A 24,862-nucleotide genomic window follows, 5' to 3' on the forward strand; every position below is an offset into this window, starting at 1 on the left:
GAACGACGTCTAGATGACCATTTTAGAAAACATACTTCCACTTTGAGTTTAACCATAATTTTTGGATATAGTTTCATGTTCATAATAAAAATCATTTTCCCAGAATAACAACTTTTAAATCAAAGTTTATCATAGTTTTTAATTAACTAACCCAAAAAAGCCCGCGGTGTTACTACGACGGCGTAAATCCGGTTTTACGGTGTTTTTCGTGTTTCCAGGTTTTAAATCATTAAGTTAGTATATCATATAGATATAGAACATGTGTTTAGTTGATTTTAAAAAGTCAAGTTAGAAGGATTAACTTTTGTTTGCGAACAAGTTTAGAATTAACTAAACTATGTTCTAGTGATTACAAGTTTAAACCTTCGAATAAGATAGCTTTATATGTATGAATCGAATGATGTTATGAACATCATTACTACCTTAAGTTCCTTGGATAAACCTACTGGAAAATATAAAAATGGATTTAGCTTCAACGGATCCTTGGATGGCTCGAAGTTCTTGAAGCAGAATCATGACACGAAAACAAGTTCAAGTAAGATCATCACTTGAAATAAGATTGTTATAGTTATAGAAATTGAACCAAAGTTTGAATATGATTATTACCTTGTATTAGAATGATAACCTACTGTAAGAAACAAAGATTTCTTGAGTTTGGATGATCACCTTACAAGATTGGAAGTGAGCTAGAAAACTTGAAAGTATTCTTGATTTTATGTAACTAGAACTTGTAGAATATATGAAGAACACTTAGAACTTGAAGATAGAACTTGAGAGAGATCAATTAAATGAAGAAAATTGAAGAATGAAAGTGTTTGTAGGTGTTTTTGGTCGTTGGTGTATGGATTAGATATAAAGGATATGTAATTTTGTTTTCATGTAAATAAGTCATGAATGATTACTCATATTTTTGTAATTTTATGAGATATTTCATGCTAGTTGCCAAATGATGGTTCCCAAATGTGTTAGGTGACTCACATGTGCTGCTAAGAGCTGATCATTATAGTGTATATACCAATAGTACATACATCTAAAAGCTGTGTATTGTACGAGTACGAATACGGGTGCATACGAGTAGAATTGTTGATGAAACTGAACGAGGATGTAATTGTAAGCATTTTTGTTAAGTAGAAGTATTTTGATAAGTGTATTGAAGTCTTTCAAAAGTGTATAAATACATATTAAAACACTACATGTATATACATTTTAACTGAGTCGTTAGGTCATCGTTAGTCGTTACATGTAAGTGTTGTTTTGAAACCTTTAGGTTAACGATCTTGTTAAATGTTGTTAACCCAATGTTTGTAATATCAAATGAGATTTTAAATTATTATATTATCATGATATTATCATGTATGAATATCTCTTAATATGATATATATAAACATTAAATGTCTTTACAACGATAATCGTTACATATATGTCTCGTTTAAAAATCATTAAGTTAGTAGTCTTGTTTTTACATATGTAGTTCATTGTTAATATACTTAATGATATGTTTACTTATCATAGTATCATGTTAGCTATATATATATCCATATATATGTCATCATATAGTTTTTACAAATTTTAACGTTCGTGAATCACCGGTCAATTTGGGTGGTCAATTGTCTATATGAAACATATTTCAATTAATCAAGTCTTAACAAGTTTGATTGCTTAACATGTTGGAAATATTTAATCATGTAAATATCAATCTCAATTAATATATATAAACATGGAAAAGTTCGGGTCACTACAGTACCTACCCGTTAAATAAATTTCGTCCCGAAATTTTAAGCTGTTGAAGGTGTTGACGAATCTTCTGGAAATAGATGCGGGTATTTCTTCTTCATCTGATCTTCACACTCCCAGGTGAACTCGGGTCCTCTACAAGCATTCCATTAAAACCTTAACAATTGGTATCTTGTTTTGCTTAAGTCTTTTAACCTCACGATCCATTATTTCGACGGGTTCTTCGATGAATTGAAGTTTTTCGTTGATTTGGATTTCATCTAACGGAATAGTGAGATCTTCTTTAGCAAAACATTTCTTCAAATTCGAGACGTGGAAAGTGTTATGTACAGCCGCGAGTTGTTGAGGTAACTCAAGTCGGTAAGCTACTGGTCCGACACGATCAATAATCTTGAATGGTCCAATATACCTTGGATTTAATTTCCCTCGTTTACCAAATCGAACAACGGCTTTCCAAGGTGCAACTTTAAGCATGACCATCTCTCCAATTTCAAATTCTATATCTTTTCTTTTAATGTCAGCGTAGCTCTTTTGTCGACTTTGGGCGGTTTTCAACCGTTGTTGAATTTGGATGATCTTCTCGGTAGTTTCTTGTATAATCTCCGGACCCGTAATCTGTCTATCCCCCACTTCACTCCAAAAAATCGTAGACCTGCACTTTCTACCATAAAGTGCTTTAAACGGCGCCATCTCAATGCTTGAATGGTAGCTGTTGTTGTAGGAAAATTCTGCTAACGGTAGATGTCGATCCCAACTATTTCCGAAATCAATAACACATGCTCGTAGCATGTCTTCAAGCGTTTGTATCGTCCTTTCACTCTGCCCATCAGTTTGTGGATGATAGGCAGTACTCATGTCTAGACGAGTTCCTAATGCTTGCTGTAATGTCTGCCAGAATCTTGAACTAAATCTGCCATCCCTATCAGAGATAATAGAGATTAGTATTCCATGTCTGGAGACAACTTCCTTCAAATACAGTCGTGCTAACTTCTCCATCTTGTCATCTTCTCTTATTGGCAGGAAGTGTGCTGATTTGGTGAGACGATCCACTATTACCCAAATAGTATCAAACCCACTTGCAGTCCTTGGCAATTTAGTGATGAAATCCATGGTAATGTTTTTCCATTTCCATTCCGGGATTTCGGGTTGTTGAAGTAGACCTGATGGTTTCTGATGCTCAGCTTTGACCTTAGAACACGTCAAACATTCTCCTACGTATTTAGCAACATCGGCTTTCATACCCGGCCACCAAAAATGTTTCTTGAGATCCTTGTACATCTTCCCCGTTCCAGGATGTATTGAGTATCTGGTTTTATGAGCTTCTCTAAGTACCATTTCTCTCATATCTCCAAATTTTGGTATCCAAATCCTTTCAGCCCTATACCGGGTTCCGTCTTCCCAAATATTAAGATGCTTCTCCGATCCTTTGGGTATTTCATCCTTTAAATTTCCCTATTTTAAAACTCCTTGTTGTGCCTCCTTTATTTGAGTAGTAAGGTTATTATGAATCATTATATTCATAGATTTTACTCGAATGGGTTCTCTGTCCTTCCTGCTCAAGGCATCGGCTACCACATTTGCCTTCCCCGGGTGGTAACGAATCTCAAAGTCGTAATCATTCAATAATTCAATCCACCTACGCTGCCTCATATTCAGTTGTTTCTGATTAAATATGTGTTGAAGACTTTTGTGGTCGGTATATATAATACTTTTGACCCCATATAAGTAGTGCCTCCAAGTCTTTAATGCAAAAACAACCGCGCCTAATTCCAAATCATGCGTCGTATAATTTTGTTCGTGAATCTTCAATTGTCTAGACGCATAAGCAATCACCTTCGTTCGTTGCATTAATACACAATCGAGACCTTGCTTTGATGCGTCACAATAAATCACAAAATCATCATTCCCTTTAGGCAATGACAATATAGGTGCCGTAGTTAGCTTTTTCTTCAATAACTGAAAAGCTTTCTCTTGTTCATCATTCCATTCAAATTTCTTTCCTTTATGCGTTAATGCAGTCAAGGGTTTTGCTATTCTGGAAAAGTCTTGGATGAACCTTCTGTAGTAACCAGCTAGTCCTAAAAACTGGCGTATGTGTTTCAGATTTTTCGGGGTTTCCCACTTTTCAACAGTTTCTATCTTTGTCGGATCCACCTTAATACCTTCATTGTTCACTATGTGACCGAGGAATTGAACTTCTTCCAACCAAAATGCACACTTTGAAAACTTAGCGTACAATTCTTCCTTCCTCAATACTTCTAACACCTTTCTCAAATGTTCACCGTGTTCTTGGTCATTCTTTGAGTAAATAAGTATGTTATCAATGAAAACAATGACAAACTTGTCAAGGTATGGTCCACACACTCGTTTCATAAGGTCCATGAACACAGCTGGTGCATTAGTTAAACCAAACGGCATGACCATAAACTCGTAATGACTGTAACGTGTTCTGAAAGCAGTCTTTGGAATATCATCTTCTTTCACCCGCATTTGATGATACCCGGAACGTAAGTCAATCTTTGAATAAACAGAAGAGCCTTGTAGTTGATCAAATAAGTCGTCGATTCTCGGTAGTGGGTAGCGGTTCTTGATGGTAAGTTTGTTCAACTCTCGGTAGTCGATACACAACCTGAATGTACCATCTTTCTTCTTGACAAACAAAACAGGAGCTCCCCACGGTGATGTGCTTGGTCGAATGAAACCACGCTCTAAAAGTTCTTGTAATTGGCTTTGCAGTTCTTTCATCTCGCTGGGTGCGAGTCTGTAAGGAGCACGAGCTATTGGTGCAGCTCCTGGTACAAGATCTATTTGAAATTCAACAGATCGATGTGGAGGTAGTCCCGGTAATTCTTTCGGAAATACATCGGGAAATTCTTTTGCGATGGGAACATCATTGATGCTCTTTTCTTCAGTTTGTACTTTCTCGACGTGTGCTAGAACAGCATAGCAACCTTTTCTTATTAGTTTTTGTGCCTTCAAATTACTAATAAGATGTAGCTTCATGTTGCCCTTTTCTCCGTACACCATTAAGGGTTCTCCTTCTTCTCGTACAATGCGAATTGCATTTTTATAACATACGATCTCTGCTTTCACCTTCTTCAGCCAGTCCATGCCAACTATTACATCATAACTCCCTAACTCTACTGGTATCAAATCAATCTTAAATATTTCGCTTTCCAGTTTAATTTCTCGATTCCGGCATATATTATCTGCTGAAATTAATTTACCGTTTGCTAATTCGAGTAAAAATTTACTATCCAATGGCGTCAATGGACAACTTAATTTAGCACAAAAATCTCTACTCATATAGCTTCTATCCGCACCCGAATCAAATAAAACGTAAGCAGATTTATTGTCAATAAGAAACGTACCCGTAACAAGCTCCGGGTCTTCCTGTGCCTCTGCCACATTAATATTGAAAACTCTTCTGCGGCCTTGTCCATTCGTGTTCTCCTGGTTCTGGAAATTTCTAATAATGTGGCCCGGTTTTCCACATTTATAACAAACTACATTGGCATAACTTGCTCCGACACTACTTGCTCCGCCATTACTCGTTCCGACACCATTTGTTCCTTTCGTTCTGTTAACCCCTGGTCCATAGACCTCACACTTCGCCGCGCTATGACCATTTATTTTACACTTGTTGCAAAATTTGGTGCAGAACCCCGAGTGATACTTTTCACACCTTTGGCATAGCTGCTTCTGATTGTTGTTGTTGTTGTTACGGTTATTATTGTTGTTGGGATGATTGTTGTAGTTGCTGTTGTTGTTGTTGTTGTTGTTGTTATTGGGCCGTTTGTTGTAGTTGAGATTGATGTTACGATTGTTGGGATTGTTGTTGCGATTATTGTTGTAATTGCTGTTGTTGTTGTATTGGTGATTCTTATCACCGTTTTCCTCCCACTTTCTTTTGACTTCTTCACATTGGCCTCTTCAACTGTCTGTTCTTTAATTCTTTCCTCAATCTGGTTCACTAGTTTGTGAGCCATTCTACATGCCTGTTGTATGGAGGCGGGCTCGTGTGAACTTATATCTTCTTGGATTCTTTCCGGTAATCCTTTCACAAACGCGTCGATCTTCTCTTCCTCATCTTCGAATGCTCCCGGACACAATAGGCACAATTTCGTGAATCGTCTTTCGTACGTGGTAATATCAAATCCTTGGGTTCGTAACCCTCTAAGTTCTGTCTTGAGCTTATTGACCTCGGTTCTGGGACAGTACTTCTCGTTCATCAAGTGCTTGAATGCTGACCATGGTAGTGCGTACGCATCGTCTTGTCCCACTTGCTCTAGATAGGTATTCCACCATGTTAACGCAGAACCTGTGAAGGTATGCGTAGCGTACTTCACTTTGTCCTCTTCAGTACACTTACTTATGGCAAACACCGATTCGACCTTCTCGGTCCACCGTTTCAATCCGATCGGTCCTTCGGTTCCATCAAATTCCAAAGGTTTGCAGGCAGTGAATTCTTTGTAGGTGCATCCTACACGATTTCCTGTACTGCTAGATCCAAGGTTATTGTTGGTATGTAGCGCAGCCTGTACTGCGGCTATGTTCGAAGCTAGAAAAGTACGGAATTCCTCCTCATTCATATTCGCGGTGTGTCGAGTAGTCGGTGCCATTTCCTTCAAAATAGTTATATGGAACAAGTTAATCATACAGAATATTAAGAGTAGTTAATAGTATTTCGTAGCATAATATGAACTCATTTATAAAAGCTTTTTCTTCATATTTGAGTTTTATAGTTTTCATTCGGGTAGTACCTACCTGTTAAGTTCATACTTAGTAGCTATTATACAATTCAACTACTACAATTCTATATGAAAAACTGATTATAATAATATTTCGCGTTAAAACTTTTACACAATATTTTACAAACTTACAATACCGCTTATTTTACATATAGCATAAAATATAGCACACAATAACTTTGATACAAGATAGTTGTGAAGATAATTCTAGCTAGTACGCAAGTCGTTCAGCAAAGGCAATAAAGACACGTAATTCATACGTCCAGAAACAAGTCATGCATTCTGGTTTTACTAGGACTACTTCCCATCCTTGGTCTTGTGGAACATAACCGTTATGGCTGTTGATAATACAGCGTGTTGTAATGTCGTCAAAGGGACGAGGGTTACGTAATGACCAACAGTCTCGTAATAACCTAAAAACCTCATTTCTTACCCCAATTACCGACTCCGTCACTTGTGGGAACGTTTTGTTTAATAGTTGTAGCCCGATGTTATTTTTCTCACTTTGGTGAGAAGCGAACATTACTAACCTGTAAGCATAGCATGCTTCTTTATGTTGCATGTTAGCCGCTTTTTCTAAATCATGAAGTCCTATGTTCGGATACATTGAGTCAAAATAATTTCTTAACCCGTTGCGTAAAATAGCGCTTGGGTTCCCCGCAATATATGCGTCAAAGTAAACACTTCGTAACTTATGGGTTTTCCAATGTGATATCCCCCATCTTTCAAATGAAAGTCTCTTATAAACCAAGGCATTCTTGGAATGTTCTTCGAATGTCTTACAAACTGATTTCGCCGTAAATAGTTGTGCCGAAGAATTCTGACCGACTCTAGACAAGATTTCATCAATCATGTCTCCGTGTAGGTCTTCTAAAATATTGGGTTGTCTATCCATTTTGTGTTTTTATACTGTAAAATAGACAAGAGTTAGATTCATAAAAGATACATATTAATACAAGCAGTTTTTACATGTATCATAAAGCATAAGCACACTATATTACATATATTACACCGCACGAATACAATTATCTTATTCCGACTCACTCGTTTCTTCTTCTTCGAACTTGGTTCTTTTTGCCAAGTTTCTAGGGATATATGATGTTCCTCTAATACGAGCAGTCGTTTTCCACATTGGTTTAGAAAAACCTGGTGGTTTAGAGGTTCCCGGGTCATTGTTACAACTTAAAGACTTCGGGGGTTGACGATACATATAATGTTCATCGGGGTTGGAATTAGATTTCTCTATTTTTATGCCCTTTCCCTTATTATTTTCTTTTGCCTTTTTAAATTCAGTTGGGGTAATTTCTATAACATCATTGGAATTCTCGTCGGAATCCAATTCATCGGAGAATTGGTAATCCTCCCAATATTTTGCTTCCTTGGCGGAAACACCATTGACCATAATTAACCTTGGTCGGTTGGTTGAGGATTTTCTTTTACTTAACCGTTTTATTATTTCCCCCACCGGTTCTATTTCCTCCTCCGGTTCCTCCTCTTCCGGTTCTGATTCTTCTTCCGGTTCTGATTCTTCTTCCGGTTCTTCTTCGGGAACTTGTGAATCAGTCCATGAATCATTCCAATTTACATTTGACTCTTCATTATTATTAGGTGAGTCAATGGGACTTGTTCTAGAGGTAGACATCTATCACAAAATATTAAACGCGTTAAGAGATTAATATATCACATAATATTCACATGTTAAAAATATATAGTTTCCAACAAAATTTGTTAAGCAATCATTTTTCAAGTAAACATGGTCGAAGTCCAGACTCACTAATGCATCCTAACAAACTCGATAAGACACACTAATGCAAAATTCTGTTTCTCTAAGACCAACGCTCGGATACCAACTGAAATGTCCCGTTCTTATTGATTAAAAACGTTCCATATTAATTGATTTCGTTGCGAGGTTTTGACCTCTATATGAGACGTTTTTCAAAGACTGCATTCATTTTAAAACAAACCATAACCTTTATTTCATCAATAAAGGTTTAAAAAGCTTTACGTAGATTATCAAATAATGATAATCTAAAATATCCTGTTTACACACGACCATTACATAATGGTTTACAACACAAATATGTTACAACAAAATAAGTTTCTTGAATGCAGTTTTTACACAATATCATACAAGCATGGACTCCAAATCTCGTCCTTATTTAAGTATGCGACAGCGGAAGCTCTTAATAATCACCTGAGAATAAACATGCTTAAAACGTCAAAAAAAATGTTGGTGAGTTATAGGTTTAACCTATATATATCAAATCATAATAATAGACCACAAGATTTCATATTTCAATACACATCCCATACATAGAGATAAAAATCATTCATATGGTGAACACCTGGTAACCGACATTAACAAGATGCATATATAAGAATATCCCCATCATTCCGGGACACCCTTCGGATATGATATAAATTTCGAAGTACTAAAGCATCCGGTACTTTGGATGGGGTTTGTTAGGGCCAATAGATCTATCTTTAGGATTCGCGTCAATTAGGGTGTCTGTTCCCTAATTCTTAGATTACCAGACTTAATAAAAAGGGCATATTCGATTTCGATAATTCAACCATAGAATGTAGTTTCACGTACTTGTGTCTATTTTGTAAATCATTTATAAAACCTGCATGTATTCTCATCCCAAAAATATTAGATTTTAAAAGTGGGACTATAACTCAGTTTCACAGATTTTTTACTTCGTCGGGAAGTAAGACTTGGCCACTGGTTGATTCACGAACCTATAACAATATATACATATATATCAAAGTATGTTCAAAATATATTTACAACACTTTTAATATATTTTGATGTTTTAAGTTTATTAAGTCAGTTGTCCTCGTTAGTAACCTATAACTAGTTGTCCACAGTTAGATGTACAGAAATAAATCGATAAATATTATCTTGAATCAATCCACGACCCAGTGTATACGTATCTCATTATCGATCACAACTCAAACTATATATATTTTGAAATCAACCTCAACCCTGTATAGCTAACTCCAACATTCACATATAGAGTGTCTATAATTGTTCCGAAATATATATAGAAGTGTCGACATGATAGGTCGAAACATTGTATACGTGTCTATGGTATCTCAAGATTACATAATATACAATACAAGTTGATTAAGTTATGGTTGGAATAGATTTGTTACCAATTTTCACGTAGCTAAAATGAGAAAAATTATCCAATCTTGTTTTACCCATAACTTCTTCATTTTAAATCCAATAGTATAGGTTTATAGTCGTAAAAATAAGTTACAAGTCGTTTTTGTAAAAGTAGTCATTTCAGTCGAAAGAACGACGTCTAGATGACCATTTTAGAAAACATACTTCCACTTTGAGTTTAACCATAATTTTTGGATATAGTTTCATGTTCATAATAAAAATCATTTTCCCAGAATAACAACTTTTAAATCAAATTTTATCATAGTTTTTAATTAACTAACCCAAAACAGCCCGCGGTGTTACTACGACGGCGTAAATCCGGTTTTACGGTGTTTTTCGTGTTTCCAGGTTTTAAATTGTCATAACCCGTCCTTAACCATAAGAACGCGTTAGATAACGTATGATTTCATTGCGAGGTATTGACCTCTATATGAGACATTTTTGAAAGGAAAACTGCATATATTATACATTACAAACCACAACCATTATTTTTGTTACAAGCTTAAGACAATAAAAAGAAGATTAACGTTTAGCGATAATCTTCGACTTACAAACTTTACAAATGATGACAACAACACGGTTTCTAGCATATTTTACAATACAACATCTCGGATATGCAGTTTTATTTTTGACACAAACATGCGTACGCAAGATCCTGGTTAGATCCAACATGATGCAGCGGAAGCTTTAGAAATCACCTGAGAATAGACATGTTTTTAAAAAGGTCAACATAAAGTTGGTGAGATATAGGTTTAATGCCGGCAGCAATATATATATAGACCACAAGATTTCGTATATAAACAGTTTAATAAAAATATTCTAAGTGGTTGAGCACTTGGTAACCATACTTAACATTTAATCACGTCGCATATTCCCTTTATTATGAAATCTTACTACACCGTACCAAGTGTAGTCACGAAACGAAGTACTGTACAACCGTTGAATACTGGTCGTCCAGTCCGGTTGGGGTTGTCAGGCCCGATAGATCTATCAACAGGATTCGCGTTTACAATACCGCTGTAAATAACAGTTACCAAGCTACAGGGAAGTATGCCAGTGGTACAACTCAACGTAGAATATATTTTTCAGTTACTTGTGTCCATAACGTAAAACATAAAATACATGTATTCTCATCCCGAAATATTTAGAGTTTAAAAGTGGGACTATATACTCACTCTTGTCTTGATGATATAAATAATTTGACTCGGTCTTCCGGTTGATATCACGAACCTATCCATATATAATATATCAATATGTTTTCATTTTTAAACAAACGTTATAAATATATACTTGTTATACTTTTAATACTTTGAATAATTCCTTAGTCCGTAGTTAGCAGTCCGATGTTAGTAATTCAATTTTAATGGTTCATTTTTAGATGTTTAATATACCCGCAATGAAATAAATAAAACCCCCAACGAAATCAATAAAACCCCATCGTATATGTGTTGGTCGAGATTAATCTTGACCCATGGTACCGGTGTTGTCAAATGACGTGTTGCGTACATAAAGTACCGGTGTTGTCAAATGACGTGTTGCGTACAATCATGGGATCTTATGATTAATCTTCTCGTGTTGTTTACGGGTGATCCTGAACCATATGAAATTGAATTATGAATACATATATATAAAATATCATGTTATCTTAGAAGTATGTGATTTATATCATTTTTTTCCAATTGATCCCGTAGTTGAAATGATCTAGGATAACCAATTTTGTTTCGGTCATAGTTTCTTCGTTACAAATCCGTTTTCGTTGATTCAAATTGCCATCTTCTTGGATCGAGTTCTTCTTTAAGACTATGAACTGTAAATACCTTGGTTTGTATTCAAAATCATACGGCATAAGTGAAACATTAGTGAAACATATGAAGTTAAACATTTTTGTTACAACAAAATCATTTAATGACCATTTTTCTAAAAATACTTATACTTTGAAAAACCAAGTTTTACCTTGTTAAATTAGCATATACATAAGTTATATTACAGGTCTTGAAGTATTTTAAAAGTTAAGTTAGAAGGATCTATTTAGTTTGCAAACAAGTTTGAAAACATTCAAACTATGTTCTTGTTGTTAAACTTTTGTACCACAAAATAAGATAGCTATATATATATATGAATCGAATAAGGTTATGAACATAGATTCTACCTCAAGTTCCTTGGATGAAGTTGCTGTAAAAGAGAAGTAAGAAGCTAGAATCAAAAGGGTACTAGAGGTGGATGAAAGATTGGAAGTAAGTTGGTGTTCTTGGAAGGTTTTCTTGAAGTGTTTTTGTATGGTTTTCTTATGGTGTTTTAGTATGGTTTTTGAAGCTAGATCTTTATGGAACTTTGCTGGATTGTTATGGAGTTTAGAGAGTAAGAAAGAGTGTGTGTTTTTAGTTAAGAGATTGAAGTAAAAATGAATCAAAAATGATGATACATATATACTCCTAAAAATGTGATCTTTAAGGATAACATGACAAAATTTTAGTTTGTATTTTTGTAATTAGTCTTGCAATGATTCAAAAGTAATTACCTTATACATAAGGCATGAATAAGGGCTGGTTAGGTGGTGATTTGATGTGTATATACCAATAGTAAATACGTATAGAAGCTTGGTATGATACGAGTACAAATACTCTAGGTATACGTATAGAAATTTTGTGAAAAATGGAATGAGGATTCAAATATAGCTATCTTTTGTGAATACACTTATATGATTTTATGTATTTAAGTTCTTAAAAGTGATTAAATACATTACTTATACAATATATGTATAAACATTATATGTCTTAAGTATTTATGTCAAATAACGTTACGTATAGTTATCGTTTTGAAAACTTAAGTTAGTAGTTTCAAAATACACATATAACTTGTTGTTATTAATATAAAATGAGGTATTAAAACATTCCTTAATCATGTTAAATATGTATATATACATATATATACACAACGTATAATTATCATATATTGTATGGTTCGTGATATCATCGGTCAAACTAGACGGTCAAACGTTGTGTAAAACTCTTTTCGGAAATATCAGTCTCGACAATTTGGATTGCTTTTCATGTTGGCAAGGTTTAATTTATGTAAATATTAATCTTATAAGTATAGAATGATCGAAAAAGTGCGGGTCGTTACATTACCTCCCCATTAAATAAATTTCGTCCCGAAATTTTAAAATTGTACCTATTTTGCGTTATCGAGAAACAAGTGCGGATACTTTCGTTTCATCTGATCCTCTCGTTCCCAAGTAAACTCAGGACCTCTTCTAGCATTCCAACGAACCTTAACAATTGGTATATTGCTCTGTTTGAGTTGTTTAACTTCACGGTCCATGATTTCGATTGGTTCTTCGACGAATTGTAGTTTCTCGTCGACATGGATTTCTTCAAGAGGAATGGTGAGGTCTTCCTTTGCAAGACACTTCTTAAGGTTTGAGACGTGAAAGGTATTATGTACTCCGGCGAGTTGTTGCGGTAACTCAAGTCGATAAGCTACCGGTCCAATGCGTTCGATGATCTTGAACGGGCCTACGTACCTTGGGTTTAGTTTACCCCTTTTGCCGAAACGTATCACACCTTTCCAAGGTGACACCTTTAGCATAACCATGTCCCCGACCTGAAACTCTAATGGTTTCCTTCGGACATCGGCGTAGCTCTTTTGGCGACTACGGGCTGTTTTCAATCTCTCCTTGATTTGTACTATCTTCTCAGTCGTTTCATGTATGATCTCGGGACCAGTTAATTGTCGATCTCCTACTTCATTCCAACAGATAGGAGATCTACACTTCCTTCCATACAATGCTTCGAATGGCGCAGCTCCAATGCTCGCATGATAACTATTATTATACGAGAATTCTGCTAACGGTAGATATTTATCCCATCCGTTTCCAAAATCGATCACACATGCCCTGAGCATGTCTTCAAGAGTCTGAATTGTTCTCTCACTCTGCCCGTCGGTCTGCGGATGATATGCGGTACTCATATCCAAACGAGTTCCTAGTGCCTCCTGTAGTGATTGCCAAAACTTTGAGGTAAATCTACTATCACGATCGGATATAATGGAAATAGGTATTCCATGCCTTGAAACAACTTCTTTTATATACAATCGTAATAGTTTCTCCATTCTATCCGTTTCCTTTATAGGCAAGAAGTGTGCAGACTTGGTGAGACGATCAACAATCACCCAAATGGTGTCGTATCCCCAGGCAGTCTTTGGTAACTTCGTGATGAAATCCATGGTAATACCATCCCATTTCCATTCTGGGATTTCTGGTTGTTGAAGTAACCCTGACGGCTTCTGGTGTTCAGCTTTGACTTTGGAACAAGTTAAACATTCCCCAACATATGTTGCAACGTCTGTCTTTAAATTAGGCCACCAATAATGTGTCTTAAGATCTTGGTACATCTTTCCAACTCCAGGATGTATCGAGTATCTTGTCTTATGTGCCTCATTTAATATCAACTTCCTTAATCCACCCAACTTCGGTACCCAAATACGATTTGCAAAATATCGAATTCCATCTTCCCGCATAACGAGTTGCTTCTCATACTTCTTCATTATTTCATTTCCTATATTTTCTTTAGTAAGTGCTTCTCGTTGAACTTCTTTGATTTGTGAGTTGAGATTCATGCGAATTTTTATATTCATTGCTCGAACTCGAATTGGTTCTCGTTCTTTTCTGCTTAAAGCATCAGCCACCACATTCGCCTTCCCGGGATGATAACGAATTTCACAATCATAGTCGTTTATTAACTCGACCCACCTACGTTGCCTCATGTTCAATTGTTTTTGATCGAAAATATGTTGAAGGCTTTTATGATCAGTAAACACAGTGAATTTAACCCCATACAAGTAGTGTCTCCACATCTTCAATGCAAACACGACTGCTCCCAATTCTAGATCATGCGTCGTATAATTCCGCTCGTGAATCTTCAATTGTCGGGATGCAAATGCAATTACTTTCTTTCGTTGCATAAGAACACAACCAAAACCTTGTCGCGAAGCGTCACAATATATTTCAAAATCATCGTTCCCTTCTGGTAACGATAAAATAGGCGCCGTAGTTAACTTCTTTTTCAGTATTTGAAATGCGTTCTCCTGCTCCGAGGTCCATTCATATTTCTTCCCTTTTTGCGTTAATGCTGTCAACGGCTTAGCTATTCGGGAAAAATCTTGAATAAACCTTCTATAATAACCGGCTAAACCCAAAAATTGGCGTATCTGCGTTGGTGTCTTAGGAGTCTCCCATTTTTCAATAGCTTCAGTTTTTGCTGGATCAACCTGAATTCCTTCGCTATTAACAACGTGACCAAGAAATTGCACTTCTTTCAACCAGAAAGCACACTTAGAAAATTTAGCATAAAGTTGTTCTTTTCTCAACAACTCCAGTATCAACCTTAAATGCTCTTCATGCTCTTGCTCACTCTTGGAATAGATAAGAATATCATCAATGAAAACGATAACAAACTTATCTAAATACGGACTACAAACTCGATTCATGAGGTCCATGAATACAGCTGGCGCATTCGTCAATCCAAACGGCATGACCAAAAATTCGTAATGACCATAACGTGTCCGAAAAGCAGTTTTCGGAATGTCCTCTTCTTTGACGCGTAGTTGATGATAGCCCGATCTTAAGTCGATTTTTGAATAAACACATGATCCTTGCAATTGATCAAATAAGTCATCAATTCTCGGTAGTGGATACCGATTCTTGATAGTTAACTTATTTAATTCACGATAATCTATACACATCCTAAAAGATCCATCTTTCTTCTTAACAAACAAAATTGGAGCTCCCCACGGTGATGTACTTGGTCGTATGAATCCACGGTCCAGTAATTCTTTTAACTGACTTTGAAGTTCTTTTAACTCGGACGGTGCAAGTCTATATGGAGCACGAGCCACTGGTGCAGCTCCTGGTACTAAATCTATTTGAAATTCTACCGATCTAAATGGAGGTAATCCCGGCAATTCTTCCGGAAAAACTTCAGGAAAATCTCTTGCCACAGGCACGTCGTTGATGCACTTTTCTTTCTTTTCGACTTTATTAACATGTGCTAAAATAGCGTAACATCCCTTTTCTAAACACTTCTTGGCTTTCAAACAGCTAATGAGTTTTAGCTTTGAATTACCCTTCTCTCCATAAATCATCACCGGTATTTTATCCTTACCAGGAATACGAATTGCCTTCTTAGCACAAACAACTTCCGCTCCTATTTTGGACATCCAGTCCATGCCGACTATTACATCAAAACCTCCTAATTCTACGGGTATTAAGTCGATTTTAAACGTTTCTCCGGCTAGATTTATTTCACAACCACGACAAATTTTATCGGCTTTAATTAGTTTACCATTAGCTAACTCAATCAAGTACTTAGCATCTAGAGGTAATGATGAACAATTCAATTTAGCGTGAAAGTCTCTACACACGTAACTTCTATCAGCACCAGTATCAAATATAATAGATGCGGATAAGTTATTAATGGTAAACGTACCCGTAACAAGCTCCGGGTCTTCACATGCCTCTCTAGCATTAATAACAAATGCTCTCCCACGTGCAGGTCCGATATTCTTCTCTGGATTCGGGCACTGGCTCTTATAGTGACCTTGTTTTCCACACCCAAAACAAGTAATGGTAGCCAAAGCAGTTCTATTTGCATTGGTGGCAGGAGTCTTGGTACCATTTGTATTTGTAACGAGAGCCCTACAATCTTCAGCAAGATGACCCTTTCGATTACATTTGTTGTATACCACATTACAGTAACCAGAGTGATGTTTGTGGCATCGGTTGCATAAAGGATTTTGTCCTTTATAACCAAAACTTAAACCACTACCCGCACCTTGCGTGTTTTCTTGTTTCTTAAAAGATTGTTGTTGGTTACCTCGATCATAATTTCCATTCCACTTTCTTTTGTTACCTGATACCTTCACATCAGTATTGGATACTTTCTTATCCATGATGACCTGATCCATTAGCTCGTTTGCCATGGTTATAGCTTCATGAATTGTCTTAGGTTTCGATGCTGTAACATTTGCCTTGACCTTTTTGGGCAAACCATCTTTGTACATTTCAATCTTCCGTGCTTCGGTTGGAACCAATTCAGGACATAGTAAAACCAATTCCATGAATCGCTGATTGTAGTTGGTGATTTCAGTACCAACCACCTTCAAACTTCGTAACTCATCTTCTAACTTAATAACCTCATTCCTTGGACAATACTCGGTGATTATCATTGCTTTGAATTCTTCCCATGGAGTATCGTAAGCTACATCTCCTCCTACCGCCTTCACATAATTCTTCCACCATGTGAGTGCACTATCTTGTAAAGTGCACGATGCAAACTTGGTCATGTCTTTTTCATCACAACCACTGATTTTGAACACCGTCTCCATCTTTTCTATCCATCGGGTTAAACCGATCGGTCCTTCCGTTCCACTGAATGATGATGGCTTGCAAGCTTGAAAAGTCTTGTAGGAGCATCCTACACGAGGATTTGGGTTAACTGCAGCACCTCTTGCAGCCTCGACCCATAACATTCTGTCGTTCACTCGTTGATTGATGAGTTCCTCGAGTTCTTGTTCCGTCATTCGATTCAATCGCGCCATTTCCTAATGAAAGAAAATAATTATTCACATGGAATATTATAGATGTAGTGTGTATTTATAGTACATTTATAGCTTGTTAATAATATGAACCAGGTATTATTATAAAAGCCTTTTCTTCTTATTAGCGTTTTATAATTATATCTAGGGTAGTACCTACCCGTTAATGTTCATACTTAATAGCTTAGTACAGAACCAATTACTACAATCTAAATAATACTTAACCATGGAAAATTATTGCATTTCATACTTCGCTATTTTACATATGCTTATCTTACATCAAACTTTAAGCAAACCACACTAATAATATTATACAAAACATTATATGATTCCATGGCTTAATACGGCAGTGCATCGTTCGGTCTATTTTCTAGGGCGTTTAGTTCCAATGAATGGCCTAACGCTTATCCTAGCTGTCTGCCTACGTTTTGGCTGAGGAGCCGAAGAACTAGATGCGGGGATAGCACTAATAGGAATAGCGGGAATAGGGGTGGTAGTGTTGAGTGGAATTGGTGCCACGTCATTCTCACTAAGTTCGGGATTTGAATTTTCTAATTCATTCGCTTTTCGTTTCTTTCCTTGATCGAATTTTTCTTTCGTAATTTCTAGTATTTCTTCCTCGGGTTCACTTTCTTCTTCGGGTTCACTTTCCTCCTCGGGTTCACTTTCCTCCTCGGGTTCACTTTCCTCCTCGGGTTCACTTTCCGATATTTCTATAGTTGGTTCATCCGGAAATTGTGAGTCTTCCCCAAAAATACCACTTTCGTCATCGGATATGTTAATGACTGAAACACAATCTGAAGGTTCTGATTCGGAGTCGCTGAATGTGATAATAAGTTTCGAGCCCGACATCTATCACACAACAACTAACCCATTAGTACTTACATAATATTTACACATAAATTTTAACCAACAGTGATAAGCAATGGTTTTTTTTTTTAAAATCAGACCCGGTCAAAGTCCAGACTTTACTAATGTATCCTAACGACTTCTCGGTTAGACACACTAATGCAAACCTGGTTCGCTAAGACCAACGCTCTGATACCACATGTCATAACCCGTCCTTAACCATAAGAACGCGTTAGATAACGTATGATTTCATTGCGAGGTATTGACCTCTATATGAGACATTTTTGAAAGAAAAACTGCATATATTATACATTACAAACCACAACCATTATTTTTGTTACAAGCTTAAGACAATAAAAAGAAGATTAACGTTTAGCGATAATCTTCGACTTACAAACTTTACAAATGATGACAACAACACGGTTTCTAGCATATTTTACAATACAACATCTCGGATATGCAGTTTTATTTTTGACACAAACATGCGTACGCAAGATCCTGGTTAGATCCAACATGATGCAGCGGAAGCTTTAGAAATCACCTGAGAATAGACATGTTTTTAAAAAGGTCAACATAAAGTTGGTGAGATATAGGTTTAATGCCGGCAGCAATATATATATAGACCACAAGATTTCGTATATAAACAGTTTAATAAAAATATTCTAAGTGGTTGAGCACTTGGTAACCATACTTAACATTTAATCACGTCGCATATTCCCTTTATTATGAAATCTTACTACACCGTACCAAGTGTAGTCACGAAACGAAGTACTGTACAACCGTTGAATACTGGTCGTCCAGTCCGGTTGGGGTTGTCAGGCCCGATAGATCTATCAACAGGATTCGCGTTTACAATACCGCTGTAAATAACAGTTACCAAGCTACAGGGAAGTATGCCAGTGGTACAACTCAACGTAGAATATATTTTTCAGTTACTTGTGTCCATAACGTAAAACATAAAATACATGTATTCTCATCCCGAAATATTTAGAGTTTAAAAGTGGGACTATATACTCACTCTTGTCTTGATGATATAAATAATTTGACTCGGTCTTCCGGTTGATATCACGAACCTATCCATATATAATATATCAATATGTTTTCATTTTTAAACAAACGTTATAAATATATACTTGTTATACTTTTAATACTTTGAATAATTCCTTAGTCCGTAGTTAGCAGTCCGATGTTAGTAATTCAATTTTAATGGTTCATTTTTAGATGTTTAATATACCCGCAATGAAATAAATAAAACCCCCAACGAAATCAATAAAACCCCATCGTATATGTGTTGGTCGAGATTAATCTTGACCCATGGTACCGGTGTTGTCAAATGACGTGTTGCGTACATAAAGTACCGGTGTTGTCAAATGACGTGTTGCGTACAATCATGGGATCTTATGATTAATCTTCTCGTGTTGTTTACGGGTGATCCTGAACCATATGAAATTGAATTATGAATACATATATATAAAATATCATGTTATCTTAGAAGTATGTGATTTATATCATTTTTTTCCAATTGATCCCGTAGTTGAAATGATCTAGGATAACCAATTTTGTTTCGGTCATAGTTTCTTCGTTACAAATCCGTTTTCGTTGATTCAAATTGCCATCTTCTTGGATCGAGTTCTTCTTTAAGACTATGAACTGTAAATACCTTGGTTTGTATTCAAAATCATACGGCATAAGTGAAACATTAGTGAAACATATGAAGTTAAACATTTTTGTTACAACAAAATCATTTAATGACCATTTTTCTAAAAATACTTATACTTTGAAAAACCAAGTTTTACCTTGTTAAATTAGCATATACATAAGTTATATTACAGGTCTTGAAGTATTTTAAAAGTTAAGTTAGAAGGATCTATTTAGTTTGCAAACAAGTTTGAAAACATTCAAACTATGTTCTTGTTGTTAAACTTTTGTACCACAAAATAAGATAGCTATATATATATATGAATCGAATAAGGTTATGAACATAGATTCTACCTCAAGTTCCTTGGATGAAGTTGCTGTAAAAGAGAAGTAAGAAGCTAGAATCAAAAGGGTACTAGAGGTGGATGAAAGATTGGAAGTAAGTTGGTGTTCTTGGAAGGTTTTCTTGAAGTGTTTTTGTATGGTTTTCTTATGGTGTTTTAGTATGGTTTTTGAAGCTAGATCTTTATGGAACTTTGCTGGATTGTTATGGAGTTTAGAGAGTAAGAAAGAGTGTGTGTTTTTAGTTAAGAGATTGAAGTAAAAATGAATCAAAAATGATGATACATATATACTCCTAAAAATGTGATCTTTAAGGATAACATGACAAAATTTTAGTTTGTATTTTTGTAATTAGTCTTGCAATGATTCAAAAGTAATTACCTTATACATAAGGCATGAATAAGGGCTGGTTAGGTGGTGATTTGATGTGTATATACCAATAGTAAATACGTATAGAAGCTTGGTATGATACGAGTACAAATACTCTAGGTATACGTATAGAAATTTTGTGAAAAATGGAATGAGGATTCAAATATAGCTATCTTTTGTGAATACACTTATATGATTTTATGTATTTAAGTTCTTAAAAGTGATTAAATACATTACTTATACAATATATGTATAAACATTATATGTCTTAAGTATTTATGTCAAATAACGTTACGTATAGTTATCGTTTTGAAAACTTAAGTTAGTAGTTTCAAAATACACATATAACTTGTTGTTATTAATATAAAATGAGGTATTAAAACATTCCTTAATCATGTTAAATATGTATATATACATATATATACACAACGTATAATTATCATATATTGTATGGTTCGTGATATCATCGGTCAAACTAGACGGTCAAACGTTGTGTAAAACTCTTTTCGGAAATATCAGTCTCGACAATTTGGATTGCTTTTCATGTTGGCAAGGTTTAATTTATGTAAATATTAATCTTATAAGTATAGAATGATCGAAAAAGTGCGGGTCGTTACATAAATCATTAAGTTAGCATATCATATAGATATAGAACATGTGTTTAGTTGATTTTAAAAGTCAAGTTAGAAGGATTAACTTTTGTTTGCGAACAAGTTTAGAATTAACTAAACTATGTTTTAGTGATTACAAGTTTAAACCTTCGAATAAGATAGCTTTATATGTATGAATCGAATGATGTTATGAACATCATTACTACCTTAAGTTCCTTGGATAAACCTACTGGAAAATAGAAAAATGGATCTAGCTTCAACGGATCCTTGGATGGCTCGAAGTTCTTGAAGCAGAATCATGACACGAAAACAAGTTCAAGTAAGATCATCACTTGAAATAAGATTGTTATAGTTATAGAAATTGAACCAAAGTTTGAATATGATTATTACCTTGTATTAGAATGATAACCTACTGTAAGAAACAAAGATTTCTTGAGTTTGGATGATCACCTTACAAGATTGGAAGTGAGCTAGCAAACTTGAAAGTATTCTTGATTTTATGTAACTAGAACTTGTAGAATATATGAAGAACACTTAGAACTTGAAGATAGAACTTGAGAGAGATCAATTAGATGAAGAAAATTGAAGAATGAAAGTGTTTGTAGGTGTTTTTGGTCGTTGGTGTATGGATTAGATATAAAGGATATGTAATTTTGTTTTCATGTAAATAAGTCATGAATGATTACTCATATTTTTGTAATTTTATGAGATATTTCATGCTAGTTGCCAAATGATGGTTCCCAAATGTGTTAGGTGACTCACATGTGCTGCTAAGAGCTGATCATTATAGTGTATATACCAATAGTAAATACATCTAAAAGCTGTGTATTGTACGAGTACGAATACGGGTGCATACGAGTAGAATTGTTGATGAAACTGAACGAGGATGTAATTGTAAGCATTTTTGTTAAGTAGAAGTATTTTGATAATTGTATTGAAGTCTTTCAAAAGTGTATAAATACATATTAAAACACTACATGTATATACATTTTAACTGAGTCGTTAGGTCATCGTTAGTCGTTACATGTAAGTGTTGTTTTGAAACCTTTAGGTTAACGATCTTGTTAAATGATGTTAACCCAATGTTTGTAATATCAAATGAGATTTTAAATTATTATATTATCATGATATTATCATGTATGAATATCTCTTAATATGATATATATATACATTAAATGTCTTTACAACGATAATCGTTACATATATGTCTCGTTTAAAAATCATTAAGTTAGTAGTCTTGTTTTTACATATGTAGTTCATTGTTAATATACTTAATGATATGTTTACTTATCATAGTATCATGTTAACTATATATATATCCATATATATGTCATCATATAGTTTTTACAAATTTTAACGTTCGTGAATCACCGGTCAATTTGGGTGGTCAATTGTCTATATGAAACATATTTCAATTAATCAAGTCTTAACAAGTTTGATTGCTTAACATGTTGGAAATATTTAATCATGTAAATATCAATCTCAATTAACATATATAAACATGGAAAAGTTCGGGTCACTACATATGGCTCGGCCTACGCAAAGGTTAAAGCTTTATAATCAAGTGCTCATGATAATGTAAACTTTTCCTATGATGTTTTCCAAGAAAATCTTGTGGCCTAACTTACGAAATGATTTACTAAACCTATAGATTCACTCAACGTTTTTCGTTGACGTTTTGCATGTTTCATCTCAGGTACATAGAGGTAGTGCTTCCGCTTAACTGAAGTTATTATGATGTTTGCTACTAGAACTGGACGGCGTCCAGCATATTTATCATTTTCATTTCAAGAACAAATATTCGCATTTAAACTATTTTCTTTCGAGATGTTTTGGGTTCATATACATTAGTCATTTATGTCAAACGTTTTCCAGTTACATTTTCTTTAATAAATGACTTTCCTTTGATAATTAATGTGAATACTTTTCGAAAACGTCTCATACAGAGGGCGTGACCGCAAAACTGTGGGACCATGAGTTAATATTCCGTTAGTGGATTCTGACGGGGTATTACATATGCTGTCATACTTTGATTCATGCTAAATCCTTACCATGATATTGTTAGTTGCTACGTATAAATGGAAGCTTAATTATTGTGAGTATGTCTATTGAGAGTGACGTCTCTATTCATTTGACCGCTGGTCAATGGATACATAATAATGATTTAACTACATGAATGGATAAAGTGTTATGGGGTAAACTTTGTTTAGTCTTGATATCATACACCACAGCATTACTTTTGAATTGATATGTCTATATCAATCTGCTTTTAAACTAAATCTTGTGGTCTAAAAACTTGTTTACTATTGATAAACCTATGAAATTCACCAACCTTTTTGGTTGACACTTTTAAGCATGTTTTTTCTCAGTTGATTGCTAGCTACTTGATGATTTGATTGCTGCTACTTGAGTCTTCATTTTACCATTATTACATTGCATTAAACAATATTATTACATTTTGGATTATAATGTAAACAACTATTTATTTCCGCTGCAATTCTACTTATGATTTTTAATAAAACGTCTCATTTAAAGTCGTTCTCCTTTATTACACTTGTGTTTTGGCATTGGCTAGTCACATTTACCCCCGGACCCATTTGGGGATGTGACGGTAATCTTTTATGTTTTATTATATGTGTTTAATTTTATAAATTGTGAGTTATTAGTTATTTGATTTAAATAAAACTAATAGATAGTAATAAACTAATTACTAAAATAGAAAAATAAAAATTGAAATAAAAATGGTAAGACTTATTCCACATCACTCAATCATCACTATAAATATTTTTTCTATAACATTTGTCAGATCAACCACTATACCATACAAAAACTCCTCATCACACTCAACCACATCATCACCATTAAATTAAGATGGGAGATGATTCTCACACACTAGATATTGATTCATCTACACCAACTTACTTTAAATTCCTATATTACCCTTTGATTAATTTGAATTAAAAACACAAGTAATGCAGAGTATAGTATAAAATTATTGATAGTACCAATTTTACATCTTTGGCTTCTTCTCTCTCCTCCAACATCAAAACATCCACCCCCAAAAATTTTAGATCAGCGATTACTTTCAGGCCTCTGCAAGTTAGAAGACATGACCACCACCATTAAATTCGGGATCCCTGTACGAACCTAACCCATCGAACTTTAAAGGCGTTGGAACATCGACCGCCGCGCAAAATAAAACCCATCGGCTTGTTCGATAAAGGTGTGAAGTTTTAAAATCTCTTGATCTTGTTTTAATATATTTGTTTAAAGTTTTCAAGATGAAGACACCATGAAAGAAGACTGGTTCAATATGTGACTTGAGCCATCACCGGAGACAAAAATTCCAAAACTTGATGAAGACGATGACATTTCTTATTTTCCGAATTTTATCTCAAAACAAGTCTGTTTACACATATACAGGCTTCCATGCCTACAATAGTGTGAACAAATCAATCTTAAAAAGAAGCCCAACAATTGTAAGCTATTTATTTGGTTGGAAATAAATACATATTCTATAGTCATAAGAAACAATGATCCATAATAAATATATACGGAGTATATTTTTGTTAATTTAAATCAATCTAAAAATTATATACGAACCAAATACGAAATTTTATACAAATCCCCAATAAAACATACAAATCTAATAAAATGAAAAAGAAGAAGAAAAGAAGGGTGAAGAGGAGGGGTGAAATGGTGGTGATACGATGACATCATCTCAAAATTGAGTTTTAAATAAATTTAAACTATGTAATATTTATATAAGGGTAATATAGGAACTTAATTTAAATTGGTGTAGA

Source organism: Rutidosis leptorrhynchoides, chromosome 4, assembly GCF_046630445.1.
Source record: "Rutidosis leptorrhynchoides isolate AG116_Rl617_1_P2 chromosome 4, CSIRO_AGI_Rlap_v1, whole genome shotgun sequence".
In the NCBI taxonomy this organism is placed as follows: domain Eukaryota; kingdom Viridiplantae; phylum Streptophyta; class Magnoliopsida; order Asterales; family Asteraceae; genus Rutidosis; species Rutidosis leptorrhynchoides.